We start from the raw sequence: 25,613 nt of genomic DNA on the forward strand, positions 1-25,613 counted from the left end.
TTAAAATTTTATTTATTTGTTTTACAGAGAGAGAGCAGAGAGCCCGGTGCGGGGCTTGATCCCAGGACGCTGGGATTAAGTGTCTACCCAGGCGCCCCTAGCTAGTCTTTCAAATACTGCCTAGTGCCTGCCTAAAACTTGGATATAAGAAGAGAATTAATTCTATATTTCTGGTGATATTAGGAAAAAAGAAGATTTTTACCTTTCAAGTTTAGCACAGACTTGTATATAAAATTTCAAAACATTTCGATGTTTATTCCAAACCAAGCTTAGCTCAAAATTTACTAAGAAGCATATTGTCCCAAGTATTTATGTTAATATTCTCTTCTAGCCTTCTGTAGAAATGTCCCTCAGCTTGGCTTTAACTAACCTCCCCTTTTTAAAATTCTTCATAGACTTTGATACAATATAATTCTTTCTCTCCATCTTCCTGACCATTCTAGACCATTTACTTCACTTTCAAATAATCAAAGCCCTACACTTCAGTCTCGCTCTATGCAAACCTTGGTGCATTAGCTAATTCACCTAGGAATCAGCCCAGTTAGACTTGACATCCTTTTCTTTGAAGGTTATAAGAAAATACAATAAGGACTACATTTACTGATAGTTATAATTGGCTTAACTTTAAAATAACTATATAAATGCAAGCAAAAAATTAATATTCAAGGTTCTGATACTGTAATTCTAAGACAATAAGCTTATTTGTCACTAACCTCAACCTAGTTCTTTAAAAGAGTAAAACAGTTTACCTTTGTATGCTTTCATTTATACAATCACTCATCAGCCAAGCATGGAAGAAAAAATATGTATTATGTTTCTTTTAATTTTGTGAGATCAAAGAAATGATACAAATTATTTTTTAAGATTTATTTATTTATTTGAAAGAGAGAGAGAGAGCGAGAGAAAGCACAAGGGTGGAGAGAGGAGGAAGCAGGATTCCTGCTGAGCAAGGATGCCCATGCAGGAGTCAATCCCAGGACCCTGGGATCATGACCTGAGCCAAAGGCAGATGCTTAACCAACTGAGTCACAAATTGTGAATCAACCTTTGATGATTTACTTTTTATGCCATTGGCTACTAGATACAAAATACCCTGAACTAGCTTGTTCAAGAACTAGTTTTCCTTGTTTGTTTTTACTTTCGCTCCTGAATATAGAGAATCTCCTCATTATCTTCAACAATAGCAATAAACATTTTTTTATCAGCATCTAACAACAAGGCTGTGTGCTAGAAACTGAACATGCAAAGATATACTATTGTCTCTCAGAAAGTTTGCGATATAGCTCATTAAAAAAAACAACTGTATGAAAATACAAATAAAACGTAAGGCAGCCTACAAGTAGCCCGTAGGTGATCTTAACAGTAACAGGGGATTGTGAAGGAGGAACTTTCCTGATATTAGGACCATCAAAGACAACAATGACAAAGGTCCTGAGACTGAATCTGGGCCTCGCTGCAAAATGAGTAGAGTCTGGTAAATAAAGACATAGACAGCCACTTATTGAAAAAAAAAAAAAAAAAAATGAAGAACAGTTTTGGGCATTCTGGATAAAAGAAACACATTGAGAGAACAATAGGTTACAAGAAAGGTGCTTTGAAACCGAAACCGGTCCAACAGGCAAGGAGGGGAACATGGAGGCTCTTATTTCTCAAGATATTTATCACTTGCTATGATACTCACATGGCCTCACTAGTTCTGGAACAGCTCTGTTCTTAACATCTGAACAATTTATTGCCTAATTATTTCGTTTGCCCTTTTGAAGAGTCTCTCGGCAGCACACTTTGTGAGAGTGAGAGCACAAAAAGTGGGTCCTTGGAAAGCTAGTCTCCCCCCATTGCATTAAAAGCAAAATAACCTTTTATCAAATGCTTTGTGACCATTTCGAATATTGAATTTGTATTTTAATCATGGAGTTCAACAGGAATATAGCCAGTGGGAAGGACTTAATTACAAATGATGTCCTTCTCATGGTTATGCCGGCAATCCCAGGGGATGCTTTAATGAAGTTCTGAGCCCTCGGACAGGAAAGGTCAAATGGCTTTCCTCCCCCAGTGCCTCAAAGTGCACATAGCTGCACCTTTATCCTCACAGATGTTCAACCAGGTATAATATTAGCCTCGGGCAAAAATTCCAGGAAACATGACTCACAGGGTAGGAGATCTTTGGAATTCAGTGGATAATAGAGCAACCTCTTTCAGAGTTTGGAGAACAGATGAATTTAGATAATCACCATTTGAATACAAATCTATATTTCATTAGACGTATAATATGCCAGGAGGAATACCATTCTGCTTGCAAACTTATCACATATTAAAGATTCATGATACTTTAGATTGACATTTTTTAAATGCTGAAAATGTGTCTGCTATGTTTATGCTATGCACATGTTTAAGTCTTATTAGGTTAAGCCAGTTAAAATTGCCTGTTTTGGTAGGTCAACAATGGTTGAATATTCCATTTTACTTGGTTCAACCTGATTACACAAGTTTTCTTACAATTAGCAAAAGAATGGAAAGTCACATTTTATAACACCATCCTGACCTAATTTTCATTTAAAAAAAAATTTTTGCATTATGCTAAGCAAGATCTTTTCAAAATATGCTGATAAATAGATATCCGTTAGCTCTAAATTCGTGTTCAGTTTTCCTTGCACTGGCCTTGATTTTCAACTTCGATTTTTAGGTTTTGAATCTCTAGCACTAGTGAGGGAATTTAAGGTAGAATTTAACATACATTTTAAGAATTAATATTGAAGAAAATATTTGGTTTTTCTTAAAACTTAAAAAAGCTGGTTATCCTGCCTTCCCCCAAACAAAACAAAATACTGCATATGCCATGAAAGACATGACTGTCCACATGTATTATTGATATTAATAATTAGAGAAATCTTCATATACAGAGTACAGATATTTGGGTCTTTGCATTTTTTTCACAACTTACACCTTTATAAAATATTTGGTCATGAAATATATTTGTATTTATTTAGTTGATTACTTCATTAGGTTTTTTAACCAAAACATATTATTATGCATATTATTGTAATAATTGTATAATTATAATGCATTATTGTAACACCTGATCCAAGTAACATCTACCTCTATAAAACATTATTTAGGTGAATATGAATTAATATAACCATTAAAAAAATTTTAAGACTCTTAAAGTTGATTCCACAATGAACTTTAAATAATTACTAAAGCATATGAAACTAAAAACGAGGGGTACCTGGGTGGCTCAGTAGGTCAAGCGTCTGCCTTCCGCTCAGGTAATGATCTCAGGTCCTGAGATCAAGTCCTACATTGGGCTCCTTGCTCAACAAGGAACCTGCTTCTCCTTCTGCCTGCAGCTCCCCATGCTTGTGTCCTCAGTCTCTCTCTCTCTCTCTCTGACAAATAAATAAATAAATAAAATCTTTAAAAAGAAACTGAAAATGAATGGAAACGTAAATCATATCAATTAAATTAAGGCTGAATAACACTTAAAACACACACTATTGGGGCACCTGGGTAGCCCAGCGGGTTAAAGCCTCGGCCTTTGGCTCAGGTCATGATCCCAGGGTCCTGGGATAGAGCCCCACATCGGGCTCTCTGCTCAGCCTGCCTCTCCCCCTACTTGAGATCTCTGTCAAATAAATAAATAAAATCTTAAACACACACACACACACTGTTGGTAGGTTAAGTACTTGACAAAAACTAGTAACTAGGTACCTGGGAAAGGGAGCCAGGAAATAGGGGCAGGAAAGGACTAAGGAGATAACTCTCGTCTGGAACATCAATGGTAAGTACCTGTCATTGTTTCTGGAAGCTAAACTCAGTTGATGGGGTTATACCTGAAACTGAAACAAACAAAAATTCCAGAGTAACTCACTGTGGTCCGACAGAATTGTGAGACAGATGTCTTGTGTGGCTAACAATTTCTGAAGAGAAGGCAGTACATTCTCTTAATGCTCCGTTGGAATAAATGTATGGAGCAGATCACAAAATAAAGGGAACAAGTGTCATCCATGGGCCAGCTGATCTGATGTGCTCCCGGGGCCACTCCCAGAAATTAGGTTTTTTAAGTTGAAAGAACAAGAGTAGTGTTTAACCTGTGTTTATATGACTTTATAACCACATACTATCAGCCTCGCCACCTTTATGAAGCTTCGATAGGAAAATTGTAGGACATTTGTTTTTAACTCTAATTCCTTTATGTTCCTCAAAACACATATCATTCTGAACATTTACAAGAAATAACATAAACACTCTTCTCATGGCTGAAAAGCTGAGATGTATCTTATTTTTACTGGCAGTTAATGTGGGGGCCTACAGTATAACAGCTGTCTCAATAGCCATTAAATTAACGACAGAACATTGCAAAACCTTCAGCGGCTTGTTTTCTGCGGGGGAGAAACAGAAAAAATGACTAAAGAGGCGCCTTGCCCAGGTTTTGGAATGACTCCACAAGAAAGGTGTTGAACTGACTGCTGGAGGATTCATTCCTGATTCTCCCAGTTTGAATATAACTGTCTTCATTGAGTGAGGATTTGTGGGTGTTGGGTTTGTTTTCGCAACAAAATCTTTTCCAAGAGGCACGTGTTAATTCACCACGCGCCGGAATGGCAGGGACGACGAGTCTGGGGGCAAGAACCAGTGAAATACGGCAAGGCATAGCGGGGGAAGAATTTTTTGTTTGTTTTTTCATTTATTTGAAGATCTCTTTCCCGCCTCTCTCCAAAGGGGAAGCCACCACCACCGGGGGTGAGGCTCAGGCTTTATCTAAGACAATAGCGCCTCTCGCCGCCTCGGGCACAGCTCTGATCTCGCGCCCTGCCCTGCCCGAGCCCCCGTCCTACCTGTGCCCCTGCCCAGCCAGCTCATCTGCCCCACGAGTCACCTGCCCCACGGACGTCCCCGCGTCTCACCTGCGCCTCTGTCCCGCGGGCGCCCCTACTCCGCTAGTTCGTCTGCGCGCCAGTCCCCCGGCCGCACCAGTCCCTCTGCTCATCAGTCCTCTGGCCCGCCCGACCCCGCGTCCCCCGGTCCCCCGGCCCCAGCAGCGCCCCGGTGAAGCGGAGGCGGCGGTCGCGCGGAGCCTGCGGTCCTGCCTGGGCACAGTCCCCCCTGCCCCAACCACCCCGCGCCCTCGGGCGGGCACAGGAGCTCTGCCGCGAGCCACTGGCCCTCTCCCAGCGCCCCGCGCCCGAGGAGCCCCGCACCCCCAGGTCTCCGGCACGCCAGCCCGCGTCTCGCCTCTTCCTTGGCTCGGGGGCCCTCGGGCTTGTTTGCTTGTCCTCATCCCCGGGCCAGCCCCGCTCCCTCCCGGCTGCTTCAACAGCCGTTTGCTTCCTGCGGTGTGTTTCTTTTTTTCCCCTCCTAGGCTCCATCAAAGGTGGCTCTGTTATTGAAATATGAAGCCATTTCCTCTCCAAAACCCTTGGTTACTCAAGGCGGGAATCAATGGACCTATATACTCTCCCAGGAGTTATAAATAAACGTCTATTTGTTCAGGAGGCGTTTTCCCGCGTGTCCCAGCATCTTCCCCAGTGGTTATTTTAGGGTGTGTGTGTGTGTGTGTGTGTGTGTGTGTGTGTGTGTCTATGTATGTGTGTGTGTCTATGTGTGTGTGCGCACCCGCGCGCGCGCGCCCTGTGCCCATCTGGTTCTAATCCTGGGTATGGATCCATAAGCCAACCCCACCCATCTCGTCTGCCCCTCGCATTCCTCACTCTATAAATAAATCCAGGTTCTTTGAGCTCTGTCATGCCCGGGTACAATAGCAGTTGTTAGCCAAGATTCAAACCCAACATCGGTATCGAGTCCAGTACACAAGAAAATACACTTCTTGCAATTTGGAAGTGTGGAAGTGGAAGGGCACCTCCAGTTTAGGAAACTTTGGCTGCTGTTGTCATAACTGTCTCTCCACCAAGTCACCCTGGATCTACTGGGGAAAGGGAGACCTCTCCCACCTTTGGATTTTCCTCTGAACAGAGGCTAAAAAACAAAGCACGAATGTACTGCCCTCCCGTTTCTGCCTCACACTGCTGCCCCATAGAGGATTCTCCTGACCCGTTGCCCCAGCATCTCTGTACAGACCCAGGAGTGGTGAGGGTGCAGGAGGTGCGGTGTGAGTGGGGGTTTGTGGCTGTAGCTGCTGCTTTCCCTGATCCCCTGAGCTGGATGCTCGGGGATCTTAGCAGAGTGGAAAGTCATCTAAGAAGCTGCTGTTTCACAAGATCTGGGCACAGAGCTGCCCCTCCCTTCCTCCCTGAAGTTTGCATGAAGTGCACGTTAGGCTGTAATTAGGGGATCTGGGAGGAGAACTTTCCTGGTGACGCTTTGCTTTTCTTCTGCTCTTGGTGAGAAAGTGCCTCCTTCTTCCCAGGACCAGGACTTCTGCCATCCAGCGCCACAAAGAGACATTCTGCGCACGCACACGCACACACACCACACACACACTCTCACAGTCTCTCTCTCTCTCTCTCTCTCTCTCTCACACACACACACACACACACACACACACACACACTTGCCCAGAGACAAACTTAAGGTGAGGAGAAAGAGCGCTAGCTTCACTTGATCTTCAGGCTCCAACCTCAACAGGACTTGAGAGCATCTGAACTTCTGGATTTCAGGACAAGGTAAAACTTCCATAAATTTTTCACTCTTCCTCTCAAATCTTAGTGCCTTGAAGATTTCAGAGAGCAATACATATTATGATGTATATATACATTAAGACAAATTTTCTTATTTTCTTTCATTTTGAGTTTAACATGACATCTCAACTTTTTTTTTTGAAGAGTCATATTGTCAGGTAAAATCCTGGATTGCAATAAAAAAGCTCAGTCTAGATTGGGCTAAGGATTAACTCTAGTATCCTGGCATTTGCTCCTGGTACTATAAATCTGGCAGATGCGTAGTTTCCAAGTGGTGGCTTTTCCATCTGTATTTCAACAAGCATTTTAATAGCACCTGAGATGAAAAACAGGATAGTATAGGTTGAAGGAAATGCTGAGGAATGGGAATGTCCATTCCAGATTTTTGCGTTTTGTTTTAGGGAATATATAGGTTTGTGTGGGAAAGAAAGTTACTATAATCACAGATAATACCGGTTAGATGGATAATCTTTGAGATGTTACGAATTTTGGTCCGCACGCCTCCAGTTAATTGTGAAATTAAGATTTTAGAGTTACAATGCCTTTCCTACATTGAATGATGTTGATAATTAATTTTAAGGTACTGAAAAATATTTTAAAGTCATAGTTTTTGAGATTACTATTGAAAGTTGCTTAAAGGATTTATGTGTTGAGACTGTTTACCACTCTAAGCAAATCTGAACACTTTGGGGCTTAAATGAAGTTGTTTTCTTCCACTGAATTTGACTGTTGTGTTCAAAATGAGATGGTTTATTATTTTGAAAATATGTTACTTTATTTTCATTTATCACTGGAAAAACACACTGAGTGGCCAGTACATTTGGGAATTTTTAGGGTGGAAAGTGTTCCTGTACATGTTCCAGTGTGATGTCATAAAATCAAACATACTGGCTGGCATCTTGGAAGCTAACGGTTTTTAAGAAATAAAGCCTATGAGTTAATTTCTAAGTGAAATGTAATATTTATTCATTACAAATGTAGTTTCTGGTAACATTCTATTTGATTATTTCAGTGTACTGAATTGCAGTAATTTTATACACACTTCTGTGACTTCAATATTTCAATGCAATCATAAAGTAGGAACATTGTTCTATCAAAAATGTATCATAGTAGTTCTCTCTGGTAACTTTCACAGTGATAATTCTTACATCAGTGTTTACCTTCATTTCCATTTATTTCTACTAATAAAGAAGGTTTTTATTCCATTCAGTAAAATAAAATGTATGCCAGAGGTTTATTGAGCATTTATTAGTCTTCAGTCATTTGGTGGCTATCTGTTCTCAATAATTTAATTGTTTAAGCTGGGAGAATGATGTTACATTTTAGGTAACCTCTTCACAAAATTGGAAACAGCTTTTAAAATGGGAAAACTAGATAAGTAGAAGTAATTTTCCTTAAATTTAATTAAATGAGCGAGAGAAAACCAACAACCTCAAAAGATTGCTGGCCCCCAGGGAGAAGGTACCCAGAGGCCAATGTTCTAGAGGTGTCCTGGGGGTCTGAGCTTTCTATGAGAAACAAAAAAGAGAAGACTGTCATGTTCTTATAAAGTGAGCCATTTATTTATTGTCAGCAGGCCCTGTCTCTCAGAGGAATGACTGACACTGTAATTTAGAAGTACTGAAGAGACTTTCACAAAGAAGAATCAATTCATTATATCCCTAGTGGTTTCACTTCCTCTTCCTTCCTTTGGGAGCAAGTAACACATCCAGGATAAATACATTTGGCAGAATATGCAGAAAGATACTCTATGAGTAGATAGTTCACCAAAGTCCTGCATTTTAACATCTTGGTTGCAGAATACTGGTATTTTCTGAAGAGTCGAAGAAGTTTCTGGAAAAATGAACACAAATCCTTTTTCAGGAAATAACTCCCTTTTCCGGAAAACACTAGTGTTGGTTTTTCTTTTCATTTCCTTTTGCTTGTTTTCCATGCATGTTTTATTTTCCAGATTACTTTTTTTAAGATAATGGTATTCCACCAATTAAAATTCCAACAAAATGCAAAGCAAATTTGAAAATAACTTTTACATCAGAGTCTTCCGTTGCCTTTGGTTAATTGTCCAACACCCTGGATTCATTATTAGTAACCATGGTACTTGGTCTGTGTTATTTCAATGTACTTAGTCTGTTATTTATAGGTGACAAAATATTGTTGGAGGAAAATAGGGAGGGATGAAACCCGAATATACTTGGGATTTTAATCAATAGTGGTTAAGGGGAATTAGAGGAAACAGCTGGTTAAACAAATATTAGGCGTAGAGTGGTCGTGATGGCATAAATTAATAATGCAGCTCTTTATTTACACCATGAAAGGTAGGGTCTGTGAGGGTTCAGTGTGTGAAGCACGGTCCCTGTGTGCCACCTAGTGGTTGAGTCAGAGAAGCCTTTCTCTCCAGCCTCTCCACATTAAAAACTTCTGAGACTTCTCTGTTGACATTGAACACTAGCTGCATGCCAGACATCGAGGTGGGTGCTCACAGCAGAAAATACAGCAAGTGACTTTTATATAATTTAAAAATCAAGGCACCACTTAACTGTTGATTAAGTCCCCGGTGGTTGCATTTAAAATCAGTTTACTCTTTCCTGGGTAATTTACCATCAACTCTCTACCCCATGAGGATATAGTTTAATAACTGTAACTCACTTCTAATAGACAATGTGTTTTTTTTTTACAGAGATGTCATGACCTAGTTCAAGAAAGGATGGGGAGACTTTGAATCTTGAATCACTGTTTCTCATATGGAAATACATTTCTGTAAAGTTCAGTGTTGCTGAGTTTAAATGGGTAAATAATTACTAGCTTAAAAGGCTAGTACACAGATACTTGCATATATTATATATTCTCTAGATATTTTTCATTCAATGTATAAGGATAATAGTAAAATTTGTTTGAGGTTACTAAAGGCATTGCCCTAAACACTAAAAATTAGCATAGAGAACAACTTTTTCAGTACCTGTTGTTTGCATGCAGCTTTGAAGCAGGAACACTGCTTTCATGAAATTGACATGACAGTAAAAAAAAAAAAAAATCCTAGAAAAGAACTATTAGGAAGAAAGCCACTGTTTGAAAGAAGTATCAGGATATCCTAGATTAATCTATCAGAATATTGCACTGAGAATTTTGAAAAACTTTTCTTCAGGAGATATGTGAATTATTATTCCAAGGGGCTTTTTGCAAGATCTATGACTCAATGGCAACAGTGTTCAGCACATCAGCATTAATCAAGACAAGTTCTGAAATTCACATTAGAAGGTAAAATGCCTCTATAAGAAAAAAAAATGATTAATGTATTACTTGCTGAGTGAGCTCTAGCGGTGTAATCCACAAATCAAGTTGGGCCTGTTTGTGTGGAATGGAAGCATCCTAGTTAGGGCACTTTGGTTTTGTGTATGGCGGTGAAACCTACATGGGGAAAGAAGGAAACCCTCTCATTAAGTCCTTTTTCATTAATGCCACAAAATTATAGCCTAAGTCAATCAGAGGTGGTGCCTGAAAACACTATCAATCATGTAAAAGAAAGCATATTATCTTAATTCGTATTTCCAACAAGTTGTTATCCACCAGAAACAAACCATCCTGTTGACAATTTCTTCAGACCATCCTTGTGATTTAGAATGAATCCCATCCTTGTACTTCGAGGACCTGTCAGAGGCCGTGAAAGTAGAACTTTAGACATGGATTGGAAATGTGTCATTCATGGTTTCAGATGGCCTAGTGATACTAGACAAGAACAAATTTGTGAATAAGAACCCGCCAAGCTCTCCAAAATGGTCGGCTGCTACGGGGTTCTTGGTGATATCAGGGAGTCGGTGCACCTGATGGCTTCTCCCAGCAGTGGGGACCCAGAGAGGGCTGCTGGTGGCGAAGAGTTCTTAGCCACATGCAGATCCAGCCAGGATTTGTTTAAAATAGCAAACGGTGCTGGACTATTTTGAGCATCTATTCATTGTTTTAGTTTAACAGGGGAGTGAGAGAATGATGCCTGAGATTGGGGGGGCGGGGGTTTCGAGAAGGCCAGAAGGCTATTTGCAAAACAAGGCAAAGCAAAAACAAACAAAACAAACTCCCCAAATGAAAGTCATGGAACATTGACTACATTCAGTTCAGGTGTTGATTCTCAGACTGGTAAGGGCAACAGAAATTTCCCCTTTTGTCCAAACTACCTTAACCCAGAGAGAACACAAATCACTGGATTTGTTACTAAATTCCAATTATGGTACTCCAGTTACATTTACTGTATTAAATAAAATCCAATTAAGTTAAATAACATTCACATTATTTTTGTGGTAAGTCTGGATTTTCCTAAACTTTCCATACAGTTTCATGGATAATATCCTGGATCAGTCCCCACCTATACTATGTGATTTTCTCATTTTGACTCTCTTATTTTGAATTGGGGATCACCTCATTTGATCATTCATGCTCTCATTTGTTCATTCAACAAAAATTTATGAAATACTTGCTATTTGCCAGGCACTGTACTAGCACTATGTGCCGGGACCCTCACTTTATACCATGAAAATTCATTCTGAAAAATTCAGAACATCAAAATTGATTGTAATAAGGAAACTAAAAGGCTACAAGATCCTGAGGTACACAGAAACAAGCAGAAAGTTCTAGCCTCGTAGTTTTTGTATTAAGAGAGTTTTGAGCACGCATCTTTAAAATCGTTTTCCTTGTTTGTGTCGAGCTGAGTGGATAAGAACTTTAGTTTTTGGTTGTGTGGGCACAGATGGGCCTGGGAGGGCGGCTCTGATGCTGCAGACCTCCAGGAGGACAAAGCTTCCAATAATCTGTCTGCTTGGATGGACAGGAAAAGCAAAACTTCATTTGCACACAGTTGCTGTCTGCCAGTTTGCATCTAAAATTCAGATTGCACACAGAATGATTTAGTGCCTACCATTTGCACCAGGCACCATGCTAGGTGTTGCAGAGTAATTGGCTCAAGGAGTTCACAAGCTAGTGGAGAAGACAGATGGATGCCCATCATGAATCACTAGTAAAATTTGCCACGTAGGTGAAGTTTGCCTTCCTAGTCTCCTGGGTCTCTTTTCTTTGCCTTTATCCAAACTTTCCACCCTGCCTCTGTCTCATAAGTAAGACTCCGGCTCTCCACCCCCACGCCCAGAGGATCTGATACTTCTCTGGTTTATTGATTTCTTGACTGACTGATTACACTTCAGTGTGAATGAGTTTCACTCATGCATTTACATTTCAAGCCTTTTATGTCTCTAAAGTAAATGTTTTGTTTTCTGTGAAAAGAATTTCAAACATTCAGGGGCCTTCCTATCCTTACACCAAAGGGTGTAATTAAGCTGATTTAGTCCTCCATGGTCTTCAATCTCTCACTTACCCCACTCCATATGTGAGGTTAGAGGGACTCCCTCAAGGCCCGTTTCTGGAAACTGGAAGGATCTTGGGTCCTTTTAATGACAGGCTCCTTTTCACTGAGCCTGATCAACCTGTCCTTTCACACTCTCTCCAGAGCTGTGCCCGGACCAGGTTTCCCCCTCCCACCTGGAAAGCCCATCCGTTTGAACCCTTCCGTTTACTTTGCCAAAACCTGCTCTGAAGACCTCCCAGCCCTTCGTCCCTATGCTTGGGTTTCTGCTCCTGGACAGAAAGAGCACTTAGAGCTTTTTATATTCCACTGACTGAGCCCTTGGGCCACCCTAAGTGTCCAGATCTAGACGGAGGGAACAACAGGAAGCCACATATTTGGTCCAAGGGCTCCTCTAAGTGAAGGAGCGGAGGGAAGAAGATGAAATAGGCATAGGGTAAGCGTAGGAATTAGATACCATGTTGAAAAGTCAACAACTTTTGAATGAAAGGTACTTCACTACAATTGGTTACCAAGGAATTTTGACATTGATGTTGATTATAAATTCTGGAAAACTAACTATGGGGAGGGGGAATGAAGATCTGCTTTGCCTTTATATAAAGAACGCAATCAGAGCCATTTGTGTAATTCCTTCCCATTTTATGTTTGATTAACATACGGCATAACGAAATCCATATCTTATTAGTTGTTTCAGCTTTGTGTTCTCATTAATTGTGCCACCATAGTTTGGTACTCCTACAAAGTACTGATCTGTTCTTACATGAAGATATGCTCACTACTTTCTAAAGCCAGGACCGAGAACCCAGACTTAGAGACTTTCCTTCCCTTTCTTCCCTGCGTCCTAGAGGAAAGGGATCATTGGTATGTATTATTCACCTAGCTGGGAGATCTAGATGCCGGAAATTTAATAGGTGCCCTACCAATGCTTACTGTTGTTGGCAGCACCCAGTACAGGGCAGAACATGGGGTTTTCGGGGTCTCCCGAGTGCCTATATTCCAGAGGTCGGAACACTTCCCAACCTTAGGCCATTCCCGGACTCAGCCTTTGTTTCCTTTTTAGTCTTCTGATTTTTCATTGTTGTTAAATGCATAAAATCGTCCCAGATTCAGATAATAATAATTGGTATAAAATGAATAATGTAAATAGAATTAATTGATAATTTCCAAAAAAAAATCTCTAAATTTAAGGAAAGCAAGACTAGAGGCTGGAGATGAGTTGAGAGAAGCCTTGGACCAGTGTAGGCATGGCAGGCATGATCTAATAAGGATCCATCTATTGGATGGAAGAGAGAAGTCAAGGATAGTGTGACTGTTTCAAAGGCAGAAAATAACACAAAGAGATGTGACAGACTAAGAGTAAGAATAAAGGAAGAATAAAAGTTTCTGGGAGAATCTAGGGACTCTAATTTAGGAAGAACCAGTGGGACAGCCAAGAACGTGTGTGAGTTGAGTGTGTATCTTTAGCACAGGGGAAAAGTTGTGGCTGAAAATAGAGCTCTGGACGTCTTTGGTATTAAAATGGCAGTTGAAAATCATACAGAAGAGGGAAAGCATTCAGGAAAGAACAAAGGAGAAAACAGCTGACCATGAACTGAAACCCAGGAAAAAACTGATAAAAATGAGTTTTGTCATTGTCTGTGCATAATCTTAACTTGTGTTTTATCAACTATAAATGCCCACTGAGTTGGATAACATCAGTGTTATTAATCTTTATATCTCAGAGTCTTAGTCCTCTGCACATAGAAGGTGCCAGACATGTTTGTTGAATTAAATGAAATTAAAATGGCATTTCTGAACCTTGATACTCTAATGACTGATTTTCATAATGATAACTCTGAACCTGGGTAAGACCCCAAAATGCCTGAACTGTAGTTATTTATTCAATTTTGCCCAATACGGAGCTGGCTTTAAATATATGTTGTTACATTTCGTTGTTTAAAAATCAGTAATCAATGTGTGGTGTAGATGGTAATTCACCAGAGTACTGATTAACCTTAGCCCGTGTTGTTTAGTTTAGCATACAAATGAGCTCGCCACAGAATGCAGCCTAGTTCAGGTCCATTTATAATTCTTTTCCTAGTTCCTTGATCTTGAAGACCTCCAAATCTAAGAGCAAATTTGGAGCCCAGAAACCTGGATTTCTCTGGTTGTCCCAGCAACTTGCTTTTTTCCCCCAGTTTTCCTTCCTTCCACTCCCCATACTAGAGCTGCCATATAAAATCCAAAGGTAATTGAATAATGTTTAGTATAAGTATGTCTCAGATAGTTCATGGTGCATACTAATGCCAATAAGACTATTTGTTGTTCGTCTAAGTTCAAAGTTAGCTGGGTGTCCTGTATTTTTTATTGGCTAAATGGGACATAACTCTACCCTACACTTGAAGTTACTATTACAGAATACGGCAGAGAAGAATTTCCCCCACGAAACTTCTGAACACTCTCCCAAAAGTCAACAAATCAAGTTATTGAATCTATCTTCACTAGTTAAATGTATTAAAAAGATAATCAAAATAAAATTACCTATTATATACCAATCAATGCAAATGTATTAAACATCTATAACAATAGTGTTTTTTATATATAACCTGTATACTAATGACTATATTAAGAATGCCATGAATGTATATTAGTGATCATATATTTTAGTTTATTTTAAATGTTTTAAAATAATATACATATTAGGGGCACCTGGGTGACTCAGTGGGTTGGGCCTCTGCCTTCAGCTCAGGTCATGGTCTCAAGTCCTGAGATCGAGCCCTACAGCAGGCTCTCTGCTCGGCCCCCTCTGCCTGCCTCTCTGCCTACTTCTGATCTCTGTCAAATAAATAAACAAAAAATCTTTTTAAAAAATAATGCACATATTAAAAAATTAAACTTTTTAATTTTCACCTTTTCAAGTTGGCAATAATAATAAAACAAGCAATTATTTTTTTTTAAGATTTTATTTATTTATTTGACAGAGAGAAATCACAAGTAGATGGAGAGACAGGCAGAGAGAGAGAGAGAGGGAAGCAGGCTCCCTGCTCAGCAGAGAGCCCGATGTGGGACTTGATCCCAGGACCCTGAGATCATGACCTGAGCCGAAGGCAGCAGCTTAACCCACTGAACCACCCAGGCGCCCCAAAACAAGCAATTATTTTTAAATGAAAAAAACTTCCATTCATACATACATGTACAATGGGTATAAATTCCCAAATATTCTAACTGCAGAAATATCTGAAAGGAAGCCTTACCCTTGTTAACTATGTCAGACTGTAGTTATACTGCCACCTGGTGATGTGTTGAGGGATAATTCAACCTCACCAGTCCATCAACATGTTTTTGTAGATTGACCAACCACTCAAAGTTAAAATTATTCCTCAGGTGATTAATATTTTTCACTTTACCAAATAATGCCATACACTTTATACTTAGGACTCTCCAGTATTTAATGCACATATTTCCTAGAAGTTTCATGTATTGTCTGCAAATAAGTAAGTGATTCGTAAGATAATAAATTATAAGTCATTTAGTACTGCTTTATGTTTTATGACTGAATTTTGATTGTATCTGCATGTATATTAACTTCACTTGACCTTTCAACCTGAATTTCCCATAAATACTGGAACTTAACATGTCCAAAACTGAACTTATTATAGTCTGTCTACCAAGCCTGGTCTATGACATCTATATAGATACCAAGGCCATATAATTTATTAGCTAAGCCAGAACACTTTGAAAATGAAACGGGGCACCTGACTAATTATTCCAGCAAAGTGACGGAGACCAAGACTCTGTCAACCAAACTGGGGGCCTTGTTATATAAGATAAAAATCATCATAGTCCCAGTCACCCAAACTAGAATACTTGGATTACGGACGACGGGTCCATCAAAATCACCTGCAAATGCCATCCCTGACTTCTTTTCTTCCTTCTCCCTGTTTACTCCGTTTTACTTTCACTTTCTCCTCCACTGTCCATCAGCTTTCCCACATTCTCACTGCCTTTGTCCTATTGTCTGCGGAGGAACCCACCAGCCCCAAATCCTTTTTCAGGAAAGTCTAATTGCCCCACTCCTTCCACACTTTCTCTAAATTGCTGGGAATTGCTAAGAATAACCCTTATCACCCTGCATAATGGGGCCACTAGATAACCGCGGTATCTGACTTCAGTTGAATCTTTAATACTGTGTGGCAGTTCTACCGTATTTCTTAAAAGTTTTGTTTCTTGAACCCCCTGAAGCAGATGTCCAGGCCTCCCTAATTCATCCTGAAAACAGAAGTCACCTAGAAAGAATTCTGTCACTGTCCTGCCACCAAAACAAGTCCTTGACCACCAGCATCCCCATATATTCTTTTTTCCCTTCTATTAGGAGAAAAAGATACTCTTTACCTCTAAGAGCCTAAAGCAGATATTACACCCTGAGCTCTAGATCCCATGTCCCCCAGTCTTCTCAGAGGTAGTCCCTATTAATTAAGCTTTTTCTCTCTTACATCTTCAACCTCTCCCACTCTGGTTATTTCTTCCTAATGGCATTTAATTATGGTCATATCTTTTTGTCTTAAAAATATATAATTCTCAGGGCGCCTGGGTGGCTCAGTGGGTTAAACCCTCTGCCTTCGGCTCAGGTCATGATCCCAGGGTCCTGGGATCGAGCCCCACGTTGGGCTCTCTGCTCTGCAGGGAGCCTGCTTCCTCCTCTCTCTCTCTGCCTGCCTCTTTGCCTACTTGTGATCTGTCTGTCAAATAAATAAATAAAATCTTTTTAAAAAAAAGAAAAAAGAAATTAGACTCTAAGGGAATCTTAGACGGGTCTGGAGGTGATTATGCTGAGTGAAATAAGTCAAGCAGAGAAAGTCAATTATCATATGGTTTCACTTACTTGTGGAGCATAAGGAAAAACATGTTGATGGACTAGGAAAGGAAAAGTAAATTGGGGGAAATCGGAAGGGGAGATAAACCATGAGGGACTATGGACTCTGAGAAACAAACTGAGGGTTTTGGGGGGGGTTGGGTGAGCCTGGTGGTGGGTATTAAGATGGGCACGTATTACGTGGAGCACTGGCTTTGGTGCATAAACAGTGAATCTTAGAACACTGAAAAAAATAAAATTAAATTTAAAAAGATATATATACACATATAGATATCTATTTGTAGATAGATAGATAGATATGCACATATAGATATAAAATTCTTCTTCCCATCAGAGCCACACTTCATGAATTACCTCTGGTCACTCTGTACCTCTTCACCCCATCCACCCCTCAATTCACAGCAATGTGCTCTCTCCCGCAATGATTCCAATGGAATGCTCCATCATTGGGATCACCGGTGATTTGTTTTCAATGTCTTCTTTCTCTTAAATGTGAACTTCTCCCGGTTTTATCTACTGTAGTAATGACACCATTTTCTCTCCACTCTGTTTCCAAAACCACTAAGAAGGACATCACCGTGTTGATTGTATCTCATCAATATCTCATCGATATCTCTTGAACACATACATCATTTTCTATCTCCATTACCCTCTGTGACCATCCTCTCTTGCCCAAATTCCTGCAAACCTTACAGATTGGTTTCTGCCTCTCCTATCTTCTTGCTTTCTGATGCACTCCTCCACACTGAAGCTAGAGTAATGTTTCTCCAGATCAGGGAGAATTATGTATTTTTAAGACAAAAAGATATGAGGGCCGCCTGGGTGGCTCAGTGGGTTAAGCCTCGGCCTTCGGCTCAGGTCATGATCTCGGGGTCCTGGGATCAAGCCCCACATCGGGCTCTCTGCTCAGTGGGGAGCCTGCTTCCCCCTGTCTCTCTGCCTGCCTCTCTGCCTACTTGTGATCTCTCTCTCTCTCTCTCTCTGTCGAATAAATAAATAAAATCTTAAAAAAAAAAAGACAAAAAGATATGAAACCTGAATATTGTTGCCTACTTACACCCTTCAACACCTATCTACTGCTGTGAAAATTGACTTCAAACTATTTAATATCATTTGCAAGGTTCTCAGTGACCAGTTTTAGCTTACATTTCCAGTTTCACCTCCCCTCACCTAAAATTACCCAGCACACCAGGTGACAGGACCCAAGAGGAGCAAATAAACACACAAACAAAAAATCAAGATACTAAATAGAAAATAGAGACAGATCAATAGGAGATCTAAATATCAAAGTTACCAGATACAGATTTTGCGCGACTAATATGTTTAAGAAATTAGACTCTAAGAGGGGCGCCTGGGTGGCTCAGTGGGTTAAAGCCTCTGCCTTCGGCTCAGGTCATGATCCCAGGGTCCTGGGATTGAGCCCCACATCGGGCTCTCTGCTCCGCAGGGAGCCTGCTTCCTCCTCTCTCTGATTGCCTCTCTGCCTACTTGTAATCTCTGTCAAATAAATAAATAAAATCTTAAAAAAAAAAAAAAAGAAATTAGACTCTAAGGAAATCTTACCAAAGAACAGGAGACTACAAAAAAAGGACTTAAATGGAAATTCTAAAACTAAGAAATTGTAATAACTAAAATGAAGAACTCAATACATGAGTTTATAAAAAGTTAAGACACACTGAAGAGATCATTAGTAAATGGAAAATAGGTCTGAAAAACAATAACAACAACAGTAACAACAGCAACAAAAAGCAGACTAAAACCTAAGAGGGAAAGGGAGGAAGGTACTGGGGTGTGGGGTGCACAGAGAGAGGGGAGTAAAAGATCTATGGGGTACAGACATTGCGATCTCAGATGGAGAAACAGTAAACAGGGCAGAAGCAATTTTTAAAGAAATAACAGCTTGTGACTGAACATGTCACAGATTCAAGCACCACAAAGCCACAATAGGATAGATACCAGAATAAAAATAAAGCACCTACACCCAGGTATGGCACGGAGAATCTGCTGACAAAAACAAAAAGAGACTATCAATAGCTTCTAGCAACAAAAGACTTCAGGTAGATGAACAGGTAGCAAAATTAGCCAGTTGGAAAAATTAGCCATTTTCTTTCCCCATTAGAAAATGCCCAAAGTCAGTAGGTGGTCTTGCCTGGATTCTGGATAGTTCTTATTCTCTTGGCCTACTTTCTCTGAGAAAATAGAGTCTTCGAGCCCACAAAGCTCTCAGTGTCCCTTGTTCCCTGAAGCAGCTGGACTGATCCATTGTCGTGGTGACTCAGCTCCTGCAATCTATTTCCAGATGTTGTACAGTCCTACTGCTGTCTAGGAAAAATTCTGGACAAGAGTTTGGGAAGTTTGTAGCCATCTGTATCACTGTCTCATGGTATCTATGCATTTATTTTGATTATCTGGAATACCCCATTGTTGAAGAAGTGGAAAGTCTAGACACCAGTCACCCAGAAAAAATTCTAAAGAGAATAACTGAAGGATGGAACTCAGAAGAGAATCATGTGAAACACAAACTGCCACCTGCATTTTACAGTCACTTGCACTGAATTATGGACCCAATGGATCTTGTGAGCAAACCCAAACTAAATATATGACTTAAAACATCATTTCTTCCCGCCCTCCCTCCCCCGCCTTGTGAGGAAAGAAGCTTCCTAACTTTGTAACTTTATCACTATGGAAAGTTACTTTAAATTACAGAGAGGAAATCAATGTAATGATCACAAACTTAGGATTTCTATAAGATATTTTACAAAGTTATAACTATTTGCTTAACGTACGAAAGGCAGGTCGTTTGCATTTACCAAATTTACTAAAGCAAATGCAAATTTATCACAAAGATGATGATAATTAAAGGCTCCAGATTGCCTATCCTCTTTCCAAACTTTCTTTTTCTTTCTTTCTTTTTTTTTTTTAAACCCATTTCATACTTGTGTTCAAAGCTGGAAGCTAGTTGAGTCTGGCTTTTTTTTTTTTTTTTTTTTTTTATCTGACAGAGAGAGAGAGAGAGAGAGAGAGAGAGAGAAGGAACACAAGCAGGGGGAGAGGGAGAAACCGGCTTCCCAACGAGCAAGGAGTTGGATAGAGGGGCTCTATCCCAGGAAGCCTGGATCATGACCTGAGCAGAAGGCAGACGCCCAACAACTGAGCCACCCAGGTGCCCCTCTTTCCAATCTTCCTCTCAGTTTTGCTCTAATTCTTTATGCATTCACTTGTCTCTGGAGGAACCCCTCACACTTGAATACTCCCACCTGAACTATGGCTTCTCCCAGGATCATTAATAGAAAACACTTCCTCCGGGCAACCTTACATTGTACTGGAGACCGAAATAAGTCACTTTTTTCTCAGTTCCCTCATAATATTTTATTTGCACCACCATTACTCTACTTGGCACACTTTTCTATTTAATAAATTATAATTAACCATTGATGCGTCTTTCACAAATTTAGAGCTTCCTTGTTACTAGATCATTTTATCCATCTGACTCCTTAAGAGTTTTGACCTCAAAATGCTAGATTTGAATCAGATTCAAAGGACCCAGTCTGTTCCAGCGTTCCAACCGCTGCAGGAATCCCTAGCGTGACAGAAAGTGTTGATCTGCTTCAACATCTGCAGTGGCAAAAGCACTAGGTTTTCCTCAGGGCAACTCTTTTCACTTCTAGAGGACTTCCCAAAAAGTTCTTCCTGATATTGTGCAAAATGGAGTCCCTTAACTCTCATCCATTTGTTCTAGTCTGGTCCCGTGAAGCTACCTTGGATTGGTTTATGATCTTCCTAGTTCGTATTTGGGCAATTCACTTCTAAATGCAAACCAGTATGTTTTGTTCTATAAGTTTGTTTTGGGGGGCACATCACTTCAAACTCTGCAGATCACTTCATTTCCCCTAGCCTCCAAGTCACATTGCAATTATTCTTGGTATTATCTTTACAGGAGTCTTGAAACTCTATGACTAAAAGGAGAAACCTAATTTATGTTAACTGGACTTGAAAGCAAACCTCCTGACTGATAGTTCTCACGAAATTATAGAAATGAAAAAGATAATGTTCTTGTCACTGGAAAGGTCTCCTTTTATTAAACAAATAGCTGGTGCATCAGAGAAATGGAAAATAAATGTCAATGCAGAGTTGAAAACCTTCATTTTCAAAATAGAAGGCATTGATCTTCTACACTCCCTTATTGTGGCTTCCTCATTACGTGTTGTTACTATTTCAAATTCATCTTCAGATAGCAGAAGGAGAAGAGCAATGCATCATCATTTAAATATCTGCATCCATGAAATGTTAGGTCATATCAAAAGTTGACATGTAGCGTGGTCTAATAGTTACCATTAATGGTAGCGCATGAATTCCCCAAAGGTAAACCAAAATGGTACAAGGAGTTGGAGATCTAAATGTTAAAGGGAAATACTGATTTACTATAATTGGTGAAAAGCAAAATGTGTTCTTAATTTGCATTGCTATATGTTCTCTGAAAAAAAAAAATGCACTGTCTCCCCTCATCCCTCTTTGCCTGCACCACCATGAAAATAGCCATGCTAAGGATAAAAAGTAAATAATCTATGAATCCTAGATAACAATTATTCTATGGCTTTTCTCTGGGCCAGTAACTGCCACCTCAAATGATAGGAGGAGAAAAGTTCCCTCAAGGATGAGACAGCTGTAGTACCTGGAACACCAGAGTTCCCACTTTTTAAAAATCCTGGTTTCTGTTCAGCAGAGTAGATCAGTGTAGTTTTATTTTACTCATTCATTCATTCATTCATTCATTCATTTGGGGGGCCAGAGGGAGATGGAGAAAGAGAATCTTAGGTACACTCCACCCCCAGGGTAGAGCCCTACACGGGGCTTGATTTTAAGACACCGATATCATGACCTGAGCCGAATCAGGAGTCAGATGCTAAAAAATGAGCCACCCAGGCCCCCCAATAAATGTAGTTTTAAATAGAGCATGTGTTGTTGCCTCCCAACAGAGGGAATTCTTGGGTTCTGCTCCCAATGGTAAAGTAGAAGTGTAGCTTGAACTATGCTCCTGTTATTATCAGCATTTTAATCAGTTGCTGATTAAGCCTATTATCCTAAACTATGGAACAGGATTGATTTACTATAAAATATAAGAAGAATCTGTTCTCTTTTTGTTTATACATTTCATTTATGTATCAGAATGTTCTCATGAATTGCAAATCCAAATTTTTAGTGCATGGGTGAACACTACAGGAAATTCAAGTTTGAATGGACTATGTAAAAACATTTCCCTTTTTCTGTGCCCTGATATACAATTGAAAATTATTTAAGCATACACAAAACATCTTACAGTGTACTGACTGCCTGTGAAGTTGAGATTTTTATATAATTGCATTCGTGCTCTGTGTAATGCTGACAATCCTCTGATTAAGGAATAAAGTTCTGGAGTGGAGCAACTTTCTACACAGCCCATAGCATCACTCTTGAGGTAAAACAAGGGCAACCTGGACCTTGGTAATTTACAGTTTGAACTATAGATTTGTTCCTTAAGGACAACTGTAGAGTATCATCCAGCATGAGCAGACTCTATATAAGTTACCCTAACAATGGTAGTCATCGTACAAATTCACCTAAAATATCTTAGACATGTTTGACAAAATAATAATAATAATAATCTCCTTCAAGATTCTCTGCTCTTGGTAAACTACTAACTGGTTAAACAGCAAATTGATAAGGGAAGGAAGATGAAAACAGACGGGATCTTTATTTATAAGGCCAGGGCTTCACGTTTGAGTGCTGTAAAGCCTTTGCGTATGGACTGAAATACAAAGTGCAACAAGGATTGGAAGCTTCTTTCAAGGGGCATGGAAGGAGATGGAGAACAGAAGGAATAAATTCTACCAAAAAAAACCCCAAACCAAAAAATAAACAAACAAAAAACCCCTTCAGTAGTTTACTGATGGTAAGCGACACCACACTGAATATTTTACATGTGTTTGGTTACTTCATGGTTCTTTCTGCATCGCCCATAGGATTTCTCTTTGAGGTCAACCAACGGCATTCTGGGCCTTGACAGTTTGCAACTTGAACGGTGTATTTGAAAACCTCAACTCTATTTTATATATTCTGACAAAGTTTACATTTTACTGACTTAGCATTCTATTTTTTAATCATTTTTTGATAATTTACACGCAGCAGTGAATTTGATTTTTCTTATCCAACATATTACATGGGAATTTATTTAACATGTTTTGAAAGATTAAAATAGCATATTCTGTACTAAAATATAATACTTTCACTTAATCGAAAGATTCTGATCCTTAAATAAAACTGAAGATCATAGATTAGAAAAGTTAGAATAGTTTTGGGGAAACTTTTATATCCATGCTGACAAAGCTCCCATTTAAGGTATTTTAGTTATTTTGAAACTTGTCCTATTGATTCAGGTAGACCTGCATTAAATTCCAACTCAGATTTTACCATGTACTTGCTGATGCATGCCTTGTGCAAATCATTCAAGCCTTGAGTTTCATTATCCATTTTAAAATAGAATGATTGATAGCATTTTTCTCATAGTGTTTGTAATTCTGAGAATCTACCAAAAAAGCACATGTTAAGTACTATATAAAATAATAAAAAGTTGATAACTATTTATAGTATTTTCATAAACTACTACTGGAGTGACATATAAGTGAATATTTGGCCAATAGTGGCAGAATAAATCATTGAGGAAAATACTAATATATTTAGTTAACATAAATGGTTATAATTTTATTCATTAAAAAGCACTATAGACAAAATGAAGGGAAAAGGCTTTCAATATGCATTGAAGACAAAAGGAGCAGTACCTTAATATGCAAAAAGTTTTAAAAAATCAATAGCACAGTTTCAACAAAACTGTCAAGACAATTCAATGGAGAAAGTATAATCTTTTCTACAAATGATGCTGAGACAACTACATAGCCATATAAAAAAGAATTAATACATACCATACACAAAACTAATTTAATATAGATCAAACACCTAAATGTCAGAGCTAAAACTATAAAACTCATAGAAGAAAACAAAGGCATGGATATTCATGATCTTGGGTTAGGCAATGGTTTCTGAGATATGACAGTAAAAGCATAAGCAACCAAAGAAAAATTAGAAAAATTTTGCTTCATCAAAATTGAAAATATTTTTGCTCTAAAGGACAATGTTAAGAAAATAAAAAGAGGAAGGTACGTGCTATGGTCAGTGCTGTGAAGTGTGTAAACCTGGCAATTTCACAGACCTATACCCCTGGGGCTATTTTTTATGTTAATAAAAAATAAAAAATGAAAAGACAACACATAGATTGGAAGAGAAATACTTTCAAATCATGTATCTATTAAATGGTATCTAAAATACATGAAGAACACTTACAACTCAACAACAAAAAGACAACTTAATTGAAAAATGGGCAAATAATTTAAATAGACATTTCTCGCAAGAAGCTATACAACTGAGCAATAAGCACATGAAAAGTTGCTCAACATCATTAATCACCGGGAAAATGCAAATAAAACCAAAATGAGGGGTGCCTGAAGGTTCAGTCAATTGGGCGGCAGACTCTTGGTTTCAGCTCAGGTCATGATCTCAGGATCAAACCCTATGTTGAGAGGGATCAGTGTGGCATCTGCCTGAGATTCTTTACCTCTTCCTCTCCCCCTCCCACCCCACTCCTCTCCCATGCACACAGGTGCTCTCTCTCTCTCAAATAAAAAATAAATAAATAAAATCTTAAAAAATAAACAAAAAAAAAAACGAGATCCTACTTCATACCCATATAATTAAAAAGACACATAATAATGTGTTTAATTATGGGGCGCCTGGGTGGCTCAGTGGGTTAAGCCTCTGCCTTCGGCTCAGGTCATGATCTCAGGGTCCTGGGATCGAGCCCCGCATCAGGCTCTCTGCTTGGCGGGGAGCCTGCTTCTCTCTCTCTGCCTGCCTCTCTGCCTACTTGTGATCTCTCTCTCTCTGTGTCAAATAAATAAAATCTTTAAAAAAAAAAAACATGTCCTAGTGAAGACATGGAGAAATTGGAACCCTTGTGCATTGTTTGTGGGAATGGTAAATGGGTGAAGAACAATTCCATTACTAGTTCATATCAGCATTATTCATCAGAGGCAAAAAGTGAAAAAATAGCCCTAATATCCACCAACTTCTAATGGATAAGTAAAATGTTACATATTCATACAAAGGACTATGAAAAAGAATGAAGTCCTTGCATATGTTACAGAATGGACGAACCTTGATGGATGAATCATGAACCATGATGCTAAATGAAGGAAGCCAGTCATAAAAGGACCACATACTGTATTATTCCACTTATACGAAAAGGCTAGAATAGGTAATTCATACAGACAGAAAATAGATTTGTGGTTGTCAAAGAATGGAGAGTGACCATCATGGGTATAAAATTTCTTTTAGAAGTAACAAAATGTTCCAGAAGTAGGTAGCTGTAATGGTTGCACAATTTTGTGGATGTAGATCTTTAACTTAGTAATTTCACATTGTAGAATTGAGAAAATAAATTGACTGCTAAAAACTTACCTATAGTTATCACAATGTCTTATGAAAAACAATAAAAATATATTTAAATATCCAAAAATAGGTAATTGCTTAAAATATCTTCGGCATATGTAATACACATAAAGTTTTGGCATCCATGAAAAAGAAGATTCAGTGAATGGAAATGTGCCCATGATATATTCAATTTTTAAAAATCACTTTTTTAATTTATTTTTATTAACCTATAAGGTATTATTTGTTTCAGGGATACAGGTCT

At 39.1% G+C, this 25,613-nt stretch overlaps 1 protein-coding gene across 1 annotated transcript in view; it reads left to right on the top strand.

The window, feature by feature from the left end:
- The first annotated feature begins 6,134 nt into the window (after positions 1-6,134).
- The window catches only part of HAPLN1 (hyaluronan and proteoglycan link protein 1), a 79,869-nt gene continuing 60,390 nt past the window's right edge, over positions 6,135-25,613 (top strand). The window contains exon 1 of the mRNA XM_032335812.1: positions 6,135-6,620. The gene's annotated coding sequence lies outside the window, so the exon portion shown is untranslated. The remainder of the gene's footprint in view (positions 6,621-25,613) is intronic.

Source organism: Mustela erminea, chromosome 3, assembly GCF_009829155.1.
Source record: "Mustela erminea isolate mMusErm1 chromosome 3, mMusErm1.Pri, whole genome shotgun sequence".
Lineage (NCBI taxonomy): Eukaryota > Metazoa > Chordata > Mammalia > Carnivora > Mustelidae > Mustela > Mustela erminea.